Genomic DNA, 14,315 nt, shown 5'->3' with positions numbered 1-14,315 from the left:
TAATATTAGTTACAGTTTATTAACTTTATATCCCATCTGTATCCCACTCCCTCATTCCCTCCCAATCCTACCCTCCCTCCCTCATTTCCTCCCTGCCCCTTTCCAAGCCCACTGATAGGGGAGGACTTCCTCCCCTTTCATCTGATCCTGGTTTATCAGGTCTCTTCAGGACTGGCTGCAAAGTCCTTGAGAGAGGACAGTTCTTGGTTAGGCAGACAGTGAGAAACATTACCCAGGACTGGGTCTGTTCGGCACCATGGACAGCACATTGCACAGGCAGGAAGGACAAGACTCTCTTTTGGCTTCCAGTTTGCTTAGAAAAGTGTGAGGCTGGTTGATCTCATTCCTGGAACCCACAAAAAGCCAGATGTGCTTGGCTGATGTCTGTGATAACAGCACTCTTACACGGAGATGAGAAGTTTGCACAAGAAAATGGAGAATAGCCCCAAAGTTCACAAGCCAGGTAGCCTGGAGTGGCAGAATGGCTGTAGAAATGCTGACTCAACAAAGTGGAAGGAGATAACTGATGCCCAAAAGGTGTCTAGCCTGCACTACCGTGCTGTGTATGTGTGACTCTCTACTGACATCACTCACATTACACTCATACACACACACACACACACACACACACACACACACACACACACACACTTTTGGGTTTCTTTCAAAGATTTCAGCAAGTGCTCAAGAAATATCCCACTGAACAGGAAGAGGCAAATGCAAGTTGAGAGTGGGTAAGATCCTTGGTTATTGTCCATCTTCCAGGCCAAGGCCTGAATGGTTCTGCATAACCCAGGTTCAAAAAGATGCCTTAGACCAATATTTAATTTTTTTGAGATTTAATTATTTTACATATAAGTATCTTTGCTTGCATGACTTTATGTTCACCATGTGTGTGCAGGTCCTTGAGGAGGTCAGAGGAGGGCTTTGAATCCCCTAGGGTCCACATTACTGGCAGTTGTGAGCTGTCATTTTGGGTTCTGGGATCAAATCCTGGCACTCTTCACAGTAGTAAAGACTTTTCACTGCTGAGATGTCTTCCCAGCCCCAGGGGACATTGTTTTAGGTACACAAATAATACGTCATCTGAAAGTGTCAACATTGCTGAAAATGAAAGAAAACATCTCCAGACACCAAGGTTATACAGTTTCACTAATTGTTACTTTTAGCTGTGATAAACAGCAGGTGCTTAACTTTTTTATTTTTTGTTTTTCTTTCTCTACTTCTGTCTTTGTCTCTCTTTTCTTAAAGAAACATTGTAGCTGGGTTGTAGTTTAGCAATAAAGAACTTGCAAAGGTGCTAAACAACATTGCATTAAAGGGTGGTGTTTCAGGCTGGCTTATGTTGTCCTGTGAGGAGGGTCTGAGGTGTGGCTGTTCTGTCCTTATGGGTGAGGGAAGTCTAAGGAGCAAAGTTCCTAGGCTTTGGTCTGGCCTGTTTCTTCAGTGACCCCAGCTTCACTCTTTGGCCTCTCTGTCCTCAGTAGTTTTGTTTTTTTTTTGTTTGTTTGTTTGTTTGTTTTGTTTTTTGTTTGTTTGTTTTGCTTTGCTTTTCCAAACAGGGAACTGAGTGGTGATTGGGAACAATGCTGGAGCCCACCAGCAAAGTCAAACAGTACCTGAGTAGGGAGTGAAGACTGAAAGAAATAAAGCAAGACGCAAGGGATCAGCTTGAGAAGACTGTTAGTAAATAGTGAAGCCTGGAGTTTATTCAACAGCTCCTTTTTGTAGACAAAGCAAAACAAGTCACATCAATACAAGGAAGGGGTTCATGGAGCAGTCAAACTTGTTTTCTTAGGCTACTTCTCTGTATAGCAGAAATGGTCCAAGATCACATAAACAAGCTAAAGGAACTTGGCAAAACATTCTGTTTATCTCTGTTTCAAAGTAAAGGCCAGGACAAAAACGTGTTTTTTTGCGGAATACTCAATAACAAAGCAGCTTGCCAAGCAAGTAGCTCTCCACAGAACAGATACTTGCTCCTTGCTTAAGTGAAGGGGTCAGCGGGATTGGGAAGCTGTTATGACTGGGATTAGCACTCATTTTCTGTGTGGAAAGTTCTAGTCTGGGACTGCTAATCCTTAATGCTTCTCTGGAGATTTTCAATGGCCCTGCCTTTGTCCCCAACATCCTAGTACTTTCCATTAGAGAAGCCTTCTTGTACACAGAGAAGGAAGCTCTTTCCAAGGTGGTTTAGGACAGGCACCACAGACCTGGGATGGCCTCTGACAGAGCAACCTCCCCTAAGAAGTTCCTTTTACATGTACCATGTAATGAAATTGCAGACATCACAGTCCTATGTCCACAGCCTGCCCAGGGCGAGTACAGTCACATGTGTTTCCCACCCGTGTTGTCTCCACAGGGACAGCAGGGAGGTAAGATGCAGTTCCCAGTCCCACTTCGTGCAGAAGGAAGAAGCCCCATCCCAGGTCATGCAGCTAGCAGTGGGAAGAGTGAGGATTTGAACCCATGTCCTCCCTGTCCTTTTTACAGGCTCTGACCAGACCCCTCCAAATTCCCTCACCACCCTTATGATGCTTTAGACACTTCCCTGACCATCATGCCAAGAATATCCAGGTACAAGTTGTTAACCTATGTAGCAGCAACACACCTGAGGTCACCACCTCCAACTGTCGCCCTCATCCAGGCTGTGTTTCTGAGTTGTGAAAACCTCTCTTAACAAGATTTCAGTATGAACCTTGGCCCTGTGTCCTATAGCTGGGAACAGGGTTTTCATGGATTTGTGGAACATGATGTCATGCAGCCATAAAGACGGTGAAGGAACACTAGCCCACTTGAGTATGTGGATCTAGCAGGCTTTGCCCTTCTCCCCAACTCCCCCTGCCTTGCTAAAAACTGTTAGACTACATTCCTAAAGCTAGCCCCCAAAGTCTATTCCCTTATTTGGCCTATTCCTTCTCCTGAGGCTGACTAGCAAGGTCCAGCTATCAAAGTATTATAGCCCAGCATTCAGCCTCTCCTCTGGCTCACCTAATTAACATACCCTATTAAAGCTTATCCTAACACAGGGTTTCTCCCTTTATCTTTTTAAACCTCCTTTTGCTTATGGGCCATTTGCCTACAGGTCTGTTTCCTCTCTATCCAGAGACAGTTCTTTGCTCCATTTTGGGACAAATGTCCATTTATTCTCTCCTTTCTTTCCTTCCCTTCTCCCCCTTCCTCTGCTTCCTGTCTTTGTGTCTTATTCCCTGCCCTCTGTCCCTCCGGGGCAAATCTCCTTGGCCTTGGGGGACCTGAGCCAATACAATTCCTTTGAGAGGATCTGCATACAGAAGCAAGCCATGGCAAGGCCCCAGCAGGCTCTGACAGCCTGACTACCAAGAATTACAAAGTCATCATGTCCAAAGCTATGGTGACCTCATGTTGAGTACAGGCCCTCAGGGCTTCCTGGATAGCAGTGGTCCATCTCTGTGCTGTCCCAGAGCCCAAGGCCCAGCCCCCACCTGTTTCTATGCTGTTCTGGCTTGACATGTGCTTGACAGGGCTTGGTGACCAGTTCAAACATCGGTCCTGTGGAAAACTGGATGTACAACCACAGGGACAGTTCTGCCAGCTGGATACAGCCTGATGACAGTGCAAGGACACAAGCACTGAGTTTCAACCCCTGTGTGTCCTTGGCAGTTGTGAGCCTCTCTCTCAAAGTAATCTGCTGACAATTACCAAGCTCAATAAAGAAGTGTATCTAAGCTGAATGCCAGGCAGGAGGCAAATGGCTGCATCTACCCTCAGGGAGGAGGAGCACTGTTCAGGGTGCACACAGGTGGCTGCCTTCTGGAACAGCTGCTCCCGTGCTCGGTTGCAACATAGGCCCCATTTTTTCATCTCACCAAAGCCCCTTCTTAAGTGTTGTTTTTATTTCCTCAGAAGAGGGCCTGAGATGAGAGCCATACCCAAGCTTTGTGAATACATAACGTGGGCTGACCTCAGAGCATTTCTGTCTCTGTTCTATCCATCCCTAGACATGGAAGCTTCTACCCTCTGTACAATCTAATCTTCTGTAAGCCTGGACCTTGGAGACTTCAACTTCCAGCCTCCCTCTGCTAACCTAGGCCTAGAATGTTTTCAGCCTCTGAGACTTACTGCCCACCCTTTTTAACTCTTTCTGAACTCTGGCTGGATGGTTCAACTCAGCTGTTCTGGCTCAAACTCCTCTCCAAGATGAATGATTAAATTTGGCTTCTTTCAGCTTCTGATTGAATTGCTCTGTTTGGGAAAAAAAAAAAAATGCCTCTTAACTCCATGAACTTCACTTCACTGACTACACTAGCTGAATGGAACTGAACAGAACTTCATGAACTCAACTGCGCTCAACTGAACTGCACAAAACTCAACTCCTTTCTCTCCCTGCACTGCTCTTAAGTAGCCTCTCCTTCCTGTCTGGTCTTAGGAGAGTTGGGCATATCCTAACTCTGACTCATTCTGTCAAAGCTTTCTCTGATTCCTCGATTTGTCTGCTCCTTAATTAGATGTCACTGTTTTGGAATAAAGGAGTGCACTCTGAGTGTGTTTATATTCCAGCCAGATCACATAGACTTAGGTCTTTGGATGTGATCCCTGGCCAGAGCAGTCATGCTACTGAATTAAAACCTACTCCTTCTGTCCTAACCCTCCCTTCAAGGTCACTGGGTTAAAACAAGATGAAGTAGGACAGCTCCTAGTGGCAAATAAAGGAGATCCATCATTGCTAATTGTCTACTTACAGAGGCTAATAGTTCTGCAGTCCATACTGTGAAGAGCTGTGCACATTAGTCACAGGGTTGGGAGGTAGAGTTGAGGTTCTGGAATTCAGAGAGGGGTGAGCTCGCCAAACTTAAGATGGAAGTCACCTACAAGTCTAGAGTTCAGCCATTTCTGTCCATCATGTTTTGGGCACCCATATTTCAGCTATGGTCGGAGTTCACATCTATTTGACCTAAGAAAAACCAGTCTTCTATTTTTGTTTTTATCTCTTTATTGTGTTTGTATGTTCGTGAAGTTAGAGTACAAGTATACATATAGCCATGTGTCTTTTGACATCAGAGGATAAGTTTCAGGAGTTATTCTCTCCTTCCACCTTTTTGTGGGCTTTGGCGGGCAAACTGTGGTCTTTGTGGCCATGAAGCAAGTCCCTCTTGCTCTGCTCCGTCTCACTGACTCAAGAAGAGACATGGGATAGCATGAAGAAAACAAACATTCTCTGACTGCAAGGTGAGTTCCATGGCAGAGGACTGCTTTATCTCCTCGCTGATGTGAGCTCACACAGAAGGTTTGTCTCCACAGAGCCCCCTTGTCTGCCTTCATCCATAAATCTTTCCGTTACAGTTATCTGGCAAAGTCCGCCAGAGAATGAAACCAATAAAAGGCCAGTTTTTCTTTCAAAAAAAATTAAGAAAGTGAAAAAAAAAAAAATTTCAGGACCTGTATCCTCTATCCAGCAATACCCCAAGGCACATGGAGTCTATGAGTTGTAAACTCAAATCTTAATTTTCTTTACCTTGTTTAATTCTCTTAAACCAGGGGAAGGTGAATTCCTCCCTCGGAGTACACATACATCCGTATTCGTGTCTTCAGACCGCATCTGCTTCCAGCCCAAGCGACATGTGGGTCGCTTGGCCACACTATAAACATGACATCATGTCAAGGTAGGAAGGATGTGAATCATTTAACCAGCCTTGCTGGCTCCATAAAGAAGAAGCACTTCCCATGACAGTACAGAGGACACGAACCCACTTATTTTCCTCCTTTTAGTTTTACTGGAATTTTCTACTCTAAGAAATAATGGCGGCGGGGGAGGGGGCGACTGGAGGGAAGAGGCTGGGAAGGGGTAGGGGAGTCATCCGGTTTCCTGGTTCTGTCTGGAGGTCAGGAGCAGGGGACAGGATGCTTGCTTGCGCACCCTAGCTGGCGAGGGGGCAGGCGGACTCGCCCTGTCGCTGACCGCGCTGCCCCGGCCGGTTCCTCCTGCCTGGCCGCAGAGGCCCTGAGCGAGCCGCTCCGTGTGTCCCGCCCAGGGTCCCCGCGGCCGCCCAGCGCCCTCAAGAGGCCGCCTCTCCTTGCCCGGGTCCTCGCGCCCGGCACAGTCCTTCTCGGGCGGGCGTCTCTGCACCTCGGTGCAGGTGGCAGTGCCCTGGGACCGGGATGGATGCGCCAGGAAGAGGAAGCCAAGCTGGGCACTGAGTCCCCGCGCACCGTGCCGCGCGCGGAGTGGGAGCTTGCGCGCAGTAGGTTCTCGCCCTTCTGATCAGCGGGGAAAGTGGGGAACCGCGGAACGACTTCAAAGACAGGTGCCAGAACCTCTTCAACCACGAAGGAGGAAGCGTAATGAGAATGTGGGGAGGGAAGCCGGGTGGGGAGGGAAGAAGAAACGTCCGGGTCCACAAAGACCCAGAGCTCACTGGGTACTGAGCAAAGGGCTCGAGCGAAGGCCGAGGCGAGAGCGGTGCTGTGACACGGACAGCGTTTCCAGCCGGGCAGCCGGGGCAGCCGCTCTCGGAGGCAGAAGCTCCGGGCGCTGTGGGTTTGTGTTTCCCCGTGAGGGCTTACAGCAGGCAAAGCCGCTCTTTCCCAATGAAAGAAAAACACATCTTTCTGGATTTATGCTGGAGAAATGCCCTCTCGGATCTAGCACAAAGTGGCCTTTGATTAAACAGCATACCGCCCCTGTGAGTCACATTCGGCATTTTCCCGCCCGTTGGGGCCCTCACCGGTGTCTACAGAAGGTGACGGAGACAGGCTTCGCGAGACAAGAAGGCTTAGCATCGACCAGAGGGCGGACCCCTCCCAAAGCACAAAGACGCATCAGAAGCTACTGCACAGGTCAGTCCTGTTCCGGATTTGCTTCGGATCACGGGGAACCAGCTACTGGGCGTGGTGGACCGACCCGGAGCAGACGCCCTTCCGGAGGGGGAGTCTGAGGGCATGTTTTTGCGCAGGCGCTCTGCGCAGGGGGACCGCCTCTTCTCGGTGAGCTTCCTCCATTGCACCAGACCCCTGCACGCCCGAGTGGAGCAGTGGAACCGCAACTTCAGCTTCCGTGCCCACGACCCTTGCGCGTGTCACTCCTCCACTGTCACTGGGCTGCTCGAACACTCTAAAGACCCCAGCTCTTGCACGGTTTTCGAACCTTTGCTTACGATATCACTGACTAGGACTTTTTCCGCAGTGATCCGCAATAGCAGGGGATTGATGGGCTCCCTCTACAATCCGTGTTACAGGATTTTTTTTTTTTTTAAGTATCATTATAAACAAAAAGTCAGGGTTCGCTGGTTAGAAAGAGAACCGGTCCCCAAAAGGCATTACCTACGTCAGCTCTCATTTGCATCACAGAGTGCGCGCGCACAGAAGCACAGTCAGCCGCCAGGATTCCCACCCAGAACGTGAATTTAGTTGCTAGCCTCTGTCTGGTGGGATCCGCTGTTACTCAGACGAACAACAGGATGATTTCACAGTCCAGTAGGGCTGTGAAAACAGCCAGGCAGCGGGCAGTTTGATTTTAAGTGGCCGTGACAACCGAGCAAGGCAACTTTGGGGCATTTGCTTTGAGAATTTCTATTTCTTACTGAAAAACAAAGTGTTAATGTTGGGTGGGTTATTTCAACAGTGTGACTAATGTTTGAAATAATTCTTTTCTAAGAATTTTTCTTCCAAAACTAGTGGCGTTTGTAGTTAATATAAATAAGTAAATAAAAGACTGCCTTCCTTTTAGGGAAAAAAAGAAGTGCAATTTTTCTGGCCACTGGGCATTGGGCAGGGTCAGTGTGGTTTGTAGTCAGTCTTCCTTTCTCCTCAAAGAAAAACTCTCAAGTAAACCAAGTCTTCTAAGATCGTCATTAAAACTTTAGACTTAAAGGTGAGCAGCAGAAGCCTGTTTAAAAGCCCTCAGTATTCACATGTGATACAAGCTGTGGGATTGCTTCCTAAGCCGACATGTGCCGTCCACACATTGCTTCATCAGAGTTGGACTTTTTCCTGTGCCCTGGAGTCTGTGAACCTGGAGGAAAATGAGGGTGGAAGATGCCCAGCACATCAGATAATAGTTACCTCACTGGCTGCTGGAGTTCAGTTGTGTTAAACTGTGAGTAATCATTTGGATGGTGGTAGTAATCTCGTTGTTGTAAGCTCCTGGCTGAATTACTAAAGTACAATTTATATTATACAGTTTCAGCGCAGTTAACTCTTAACAGAAAGCCTGAAGTCTAAGCTGCAAGTTTAAAAGGTACAGTACAGCCATGATGCCTGCAAATAACTTCACTTGGACCTTTCTGTCACTTAGAAGAGTGTGTAACGCAGCTTGAGCGAACGCTTCGGGAAGTGTTGACTCCTCGTGCTGCTTCTGCGTGTTGGACTGCGTTCTCAGGTCTGTCCTAGGCATCTGCATGGCAGGAGCCAAGCCCCCGCTCGTGTCTGTTACTGTTCTGTGTAACCGCTGCCTAGCGCCCCTCCATGCCGGTTGCTTCAGGAGGCGGTTTATATCCCTGTGGCTATTGCCAGGGCTACAGAAAAGAAATTCTATATCTGTATGCAACACTAACCCTTTGAGAGCCGGCGTATGTTTCTGCTTGCTGTTCCTTGTTCCGGCTGCTTTTTTATACTAATAAAGTATGTTTGGTGTTCTTCTCGGAAGGAAGGAAGGAAGGAAGGAAGGAAGGAAGGAAGGAAGGAAGGAGGAAGGAAGGAAGGAAGGAAGAAGGAAGGAAGGAAGAAAGAAGGAAAGGATGGCATTTGGGAGAAGGACATTTAACAGTCACCTAGGAAGATAGTTTTAAATAACGATGCTTGAGTCAGTGAGATGGTAAGGGTTGTCATTGTTGCCCCTCACAGCACCTCTTACTGAGGCTGGCTCTGCCCAGGAGAGGTGATTAGGGCTTTCAGATACAGGGCAGGTGTACAGGTCGGGTGGGCAAGGCAATCTGAAAGCCATATTCTACCTTACTTATTGTATGACCACAAGCTGGCATCCTTCCCAGTTTCTACATGATAAAATGGGGGATCCTAGGCAAACACTAACAATGTCCCAACAGAACGTTCTTTCATTGATACATTCTGGGTCTTCTTCCCAACAAACACTAAAATGACCTTTTCTTAGCAGGCTCAGGGTCCAATACTCAAGCCTTAGTCTTGGCAGAAGTTCCTCTCCACACATCATTGCCACCCACCCATCTTGGGTGACTTTTTGGCTAGAACATCTTGGCTAACCTTAGGTATTTGTTTTTTTGGAATCTCCTTAGAATGTCCTGTAACTGTGGCTTACCTCTCATCCTCTGGCCACAATATAAGTCCCCCATCATCCCTGGAGACTATTCAGAGAAACAAGGATTTTGTGTGCATTATTCTCCAAACCAGTGAGCAGGGACTGCCCTGACATGACCCCCCTACGAGGGTCTTTAGGAGGCTTTAAGGAAAGAAGCAGAGGGAAGGTATTGTTTGTGTGTGTCAGGGAAGTTTTGACTCTATCAAATTTGAAGACAAATGATCATTGTGTCAGACTAACAACAGCCTAGACTCATGTGGGTTCTGTTGACTGTCCATGTTTTAGTATTAATGACTTGTCTTATTGTATAGTGAAAGGCTTCATACTGGAGTCTAAGTTCAACACAAGTCATACCTGCACCCTAAAGACTGTGTTGGCCCAAGCTTAGTGGAGACAGACAGTGGGGAACCTAGAACTGGCCTCTGGGGAGGGGCTTGGAACTGCCATCATGGAACTCTTGAAGTTTCACTAAAGTAGGAGAACAGACGTAGGTGGCAAAGTGAAGCGGAACCATGTTTCCAGCAGAGAACGCAGTGAACTTTCCAAGCCCCTGTCCCTCTGCTCCCCTGGCTGTGTTCTAAAAGTTCCTTTCCCTTCCCGATCTTGACCTCTCATCTCTAGAACAAGTCAGCTTTGTTCACTTTGTTATAATTGTGTTGTTTTTATTAGTTTTAAATTAACTATACAAAATAGTTGGCTTGCTATGGTCTTTTTATACATACTTAGTTCCTATCCCTCTCCCTTCTCTGCTGTCCTTCCCCGTCCCTACCATCTGCTAATCTTTACCACCTTCCTTCTACTTTCACATCACATGCATTTTCTGCTCTCTCTTTCTCCTGTTCTCTTAAGATCTCTTCTGTCCTTTTTTGTTTCTTATGGCACACACATGCACACACGCAAATACACATAAATCTAAACTTAAATATTTCTTGCACATAACAGAATATAGGGTATTTTTGCTTTCTGAATTTGGCTAATTTTTAAAAAACACAGTGACCTGCAGCTCCAACCATTTTCCAAAATGTTATGACATTATATTATATTATATATATTATATACTATTGGGACATAAAATTCTGTTGTGCACTTGGCCTCATTTTCTCTATCCATCCCTGAGGGCGAGCATCTCCGCTGTCTGCATTTCTTATCTTGTGAACAGAAGTGCTTTTGTCTTGCAGGAAGACAAGTGTGAGAGTGACGGGTCTTCACTGTGGGTCCCTGCTTCCTCTTCTTTCACCTATGATCACCCGGGTGTCAGGACCAAAGATGTTCCAGCTTGGAAGCCTTGTTGTCTTGGCCAGCCTGCTCACTGGGACCTCGGAACCCCTTTTTTGTAATATGGGCAGTTATGTGCATAATTTGGACATTCTGAATTCTTTCTCTGGAAGTCAGAATCAGTAAAGTTGCTATGAGCTAGCTGGCTGCAGGAGTCACTCTGTCTGCAATATCAGAGCCTGCCGGGAGGGGGCAGTGCTGTCCTTATGTGGGGTCACTGAGGACTGTGCAGCCATTCATTTCCTGCCTCACTCACTTACCTTTTTAGAAATAAACTGTCCTATGACATTATATCCTAACAGGGTCTTGCCAATATATGCACAAGATAAATCTTTAAAGCAAAATTTCAAAATTTTAGGAAGTTTGCATTTTAAGTTGAGGTAGCTATTGAGGGTATTCCCCTATCTACTTTCTCTAGCAGTCTGTGTGGCCTGTCTCCCAACACTTTGCATGCAGTAACTTTTAACTGGTTTGCCATTATCAGAGATAAGAAAATGAAACTCAGTTCACTTTTCATTTCTCTAATTCTAACTGTTCTCACATCTTAATACCTTTATTACTGGGTTACATAATTTAACTAAAGTGTTGTTAGCATATATTTCTGTAGTTTGTTTTCCTTTTCTTATTGATCTGTGTTGAGTGTCTAGAAACGAAGGACATCAGCCCACTCCAATTATACGTTCTTGAACTACCCACATTCCTATTTAATGGCACCTCTGTTCTCTGCTGTAGAAGAACTGGGATGCCTGACAGTCCTTACAGGAAGATGTAAGCCCCGGTGCATGCTGCCTTCAAACCTTGTCAAGGTTTAGGCATATTCCCAAGGTGAAGGGACCATCTTCTCGTTTCACAGATGGGAGAATCAGAGTGGAGAGAAAATGGTACCAGGTTCAAGGTTGCCCAGGAAGTTGTATGGTGAGTTGTAGCTAGCTAAGCAGTGCCAGCTAAGTTGACCTTGTCTGCACCAATATAATAGGCAGATCCTGTCCACACTTGCAATTTTTTGATGACATTTATTTGATTAAAAGTGTTTTTAATAAAAAAAGTGTTTTTAATAATTTGCTTTTATTTCTGTGTATGTATCTCTGTGCGTACGTCTGTGTGTGTCCCCAGAAGCCAGAAGAGGGTGTCAGATCCTAGGATTTATAGATAGCTATGAGCCATCCAACACAGTACTTGGAACTGAACTCTATTCCCCCGAAGGAGCAGCAAGCACTGTTAACTGCTGTGCCGCCATCTCTCCAGTATCACCACTGTACTGAAAACACAGATGGTACGTGGTCATACATGAATGCTTTTCTTAACGAAACCAGTCATGTTCATATATATATACATACACATATATGTGATATGGTATCATTTTGGGAACCCTAATTGCTGCTGTAGCTGTGATAAAGTGGGAGGTATTTTTTCTACTTCTGTCTTTCTTATAATCAAAACCTTCCAGGCAGGTGGGTTAGGCGTAAGAACTAGGGTAAAGTGGATAAATTCTCGCTCAACCTGGCTCTGGCTCTGTCATTCCTACACTATAGCTCCCACTTGCTCCCTGTTTCACACACACGAAAAACAAACAAACAAACACTTTGCAGGTATTGTGGAATATCACAATAGGGAACTTGCCCAAGCGCAAAATAACATTACATAGTGTGTGTTGGTCCAAGCCTGTGATTCTTATTCTGGGAGGAAGTTCTGAGGACTCGTTCTGTCCTGTGGGTAAGGGAAATCCAGGAAGCAGAGCATTTAAGCTGTATCCCAGCCTAGTTCCTGTAGGACCTCCGCCCCACTGCTGGCCTCTCTGGTCTCAGTAACCTTTTTTAAACAGGGAGCTGAATTGTGTCTGGGAACAAATACCAGCTCATTGCTTAAGTGCTGGGGACGGTGGAACCAGAAAGCTGACATGACTGGGGATTTAGTATATGTTGGGGACAGAATGTCCTAGCCTGAGACACATACTTTTTAATGTGTCACTGGAGATTTTCAATGAGAAATTCATTGCGGTGTACTTACGGTCCCACCCTTGCCCCTGATAGACAAGCACATTATCTTCCAGGAGACTTCTGATATATGGAGAGGAACTCAGAGCATCCAGCAAACCTGGGATGGCCTCTGTCAGGCCAGCCTCTGCCCCCAAACTGCCTTTTATGTGTACAATGTAATGTAATGACAAACATTACTGTCACCAGTGTCCACAGCCTGTCCTGTGTGAGGACAGTCACGTGTGTTTCACAAATGTTTCTCTGCAGATGAATAGCCCAGAGGGAGGCTGCAGTTCCCAGTCCCACTTCATGGAGAAAGATAAAGCCCTATCTCCTGTCGTGCAGTGAGAAGAGTGAGGATTTGAACCCATGTTCTCCAATTCCTGGTGCCAGGCTCTGACCAGATCCCGCCAAGTCCCTTCACCAGCAACATGATGCCCCAGACGCTTCTCTGTCCATCATGTCCATCATGTCCATCATGGAAGATGTTAGTTAACCTATGTAGCAGCTAAGGCAACAGAAGTCAACAACTGTAACACCCCCAGACTATGGTCCTGGGGTGTTATGGTTCAGGGCTCTTATCTCTGTGACCCATATCTGTGAGCAGGATTTTCATGAGTTTGAGGAACATGGTGGCAGGCAGCCAGTGAGAGGGTCGCAAACAGAAGCAAACCATGGCAAGACCCCAGCAGGCTCTGACAGCATCATCATGTCCATGACTATGGTGACCTCATGTTGAGTACAGGCCCTCAGGGCTTCCTAGGTAGCAGTGGTCCATCTCTGTGCTGTCTCACAGCCCATCACCCAGATCCCACCTGTTTCTGTGCTGTTCCGGCTTGACATGAACCCAGGGCTTGGTGACCAGTTAAAAAATGTGCCCCATGGAAAACAGGATGCACAAGCCTGGGGCAGTCCTGGCCTGCTGGCTGTTCACACCCTGATGTAGGTAGAAAGGCCAAGGCACTAGATTTCTACTCCCTCGTGTCCTTGGCAGCTGTGCGACTCTCAGACACCTGTTCCTTCCACTGAAAAATGAGGCCCCCAACCTGCCTCCTGAAAACTACGAGGCCCAATCAAGTGTACGGTGTGAGTGTAACCTGGAGGTCGGAGAGCAGGCAAACGGTTGCATCTGCCCTCAGGAAAACCCCATACTTCTCACTGCTATCCCTAAAAGGCTGCCTGCTGGAGCAGCTGCTCCCTCTCTCAGTAGGAGCTTAGATTCTGGGTTCTCAGGTCATCAGAGCCTCTTCCTGTCTGAACCCCTTAAAGATCACTAGTAGATAGAAACAGAAGCAGGACAGTTCCAGATGGTATATAAAGGTCAGCGGCCACTGCCAGTTATCTGATTATAGAGGTTTGTGCCCTACAGTCCACATGTGAAGGGCTGTGCGCACGAGCCACAGGGTTTAGAGGTAATTCTTGGACTCTCAAATTCAGAGGGGAGTGAGTTCACCATATGTGATAAGGCCGCCTGTCAGTCCCATAGTCAAGCTGTTTCTGTCACAGACAAGCTGGGGAGATCAGAAACCAGCTTTGCTCGGAGTCCACAATATAGATGGCCTAAGAAACATCTGTATATTGCTTATATTTTTATTCTGTGTGTATGATGTTCACGTGTGAGTGCAAGGGTGTGTGTGTGTGTGTGTGTATGTGTGTGTGTGTGTGTGTGTGTGTGACTGTGTGCCTGCTAAGGTCAGAGGGTAAACCTCCAGAGTGGGTTCTCTCTTCCACAATTCATGGGCTATTCTGAGAAAGCATAGGTCATTAGGCCTGCGAAACAAGTGTCTCTTCCATTGACCCATCTCACTGACTCA

At 46.8% G+C, this 14,315-nt stretch overlaps 1 pseudogene; it reads left to right on the top strand.

Annotated features, from left to right (window-relative positions):
- Window positions 1–5,984: 5,984 nt before the first annotated feature.
- On the top strand, window positions 5,985–11,531 carry LOC129672802 (suppressor of cytokine signaling 5-like; annotated as a pseudogene).
- The last annotated feature ends 2,784 nt before the right edge of the window (window positions 11,532–14,315 follow it).

Source organism: Psammomys obesus, unplaced genomic scaffold, assembly GCF_907164565.1.
Source record: "Psammomys obesus unplaced genomic scaffold, mPsaObe1.curated_primary_1811, whole genome shotgun sequence".
Classification (NCBI taxonomy): Eukaryota; Metazoa; Chordata; class Mammalia; order Rodentia; family Muridae; genus Psammomys; species Psammomys obesus.
Note: the sequence above shows the minus strand (reverse complement) of the source record. Positions and strands in the feature narration are given on the sequence as shown.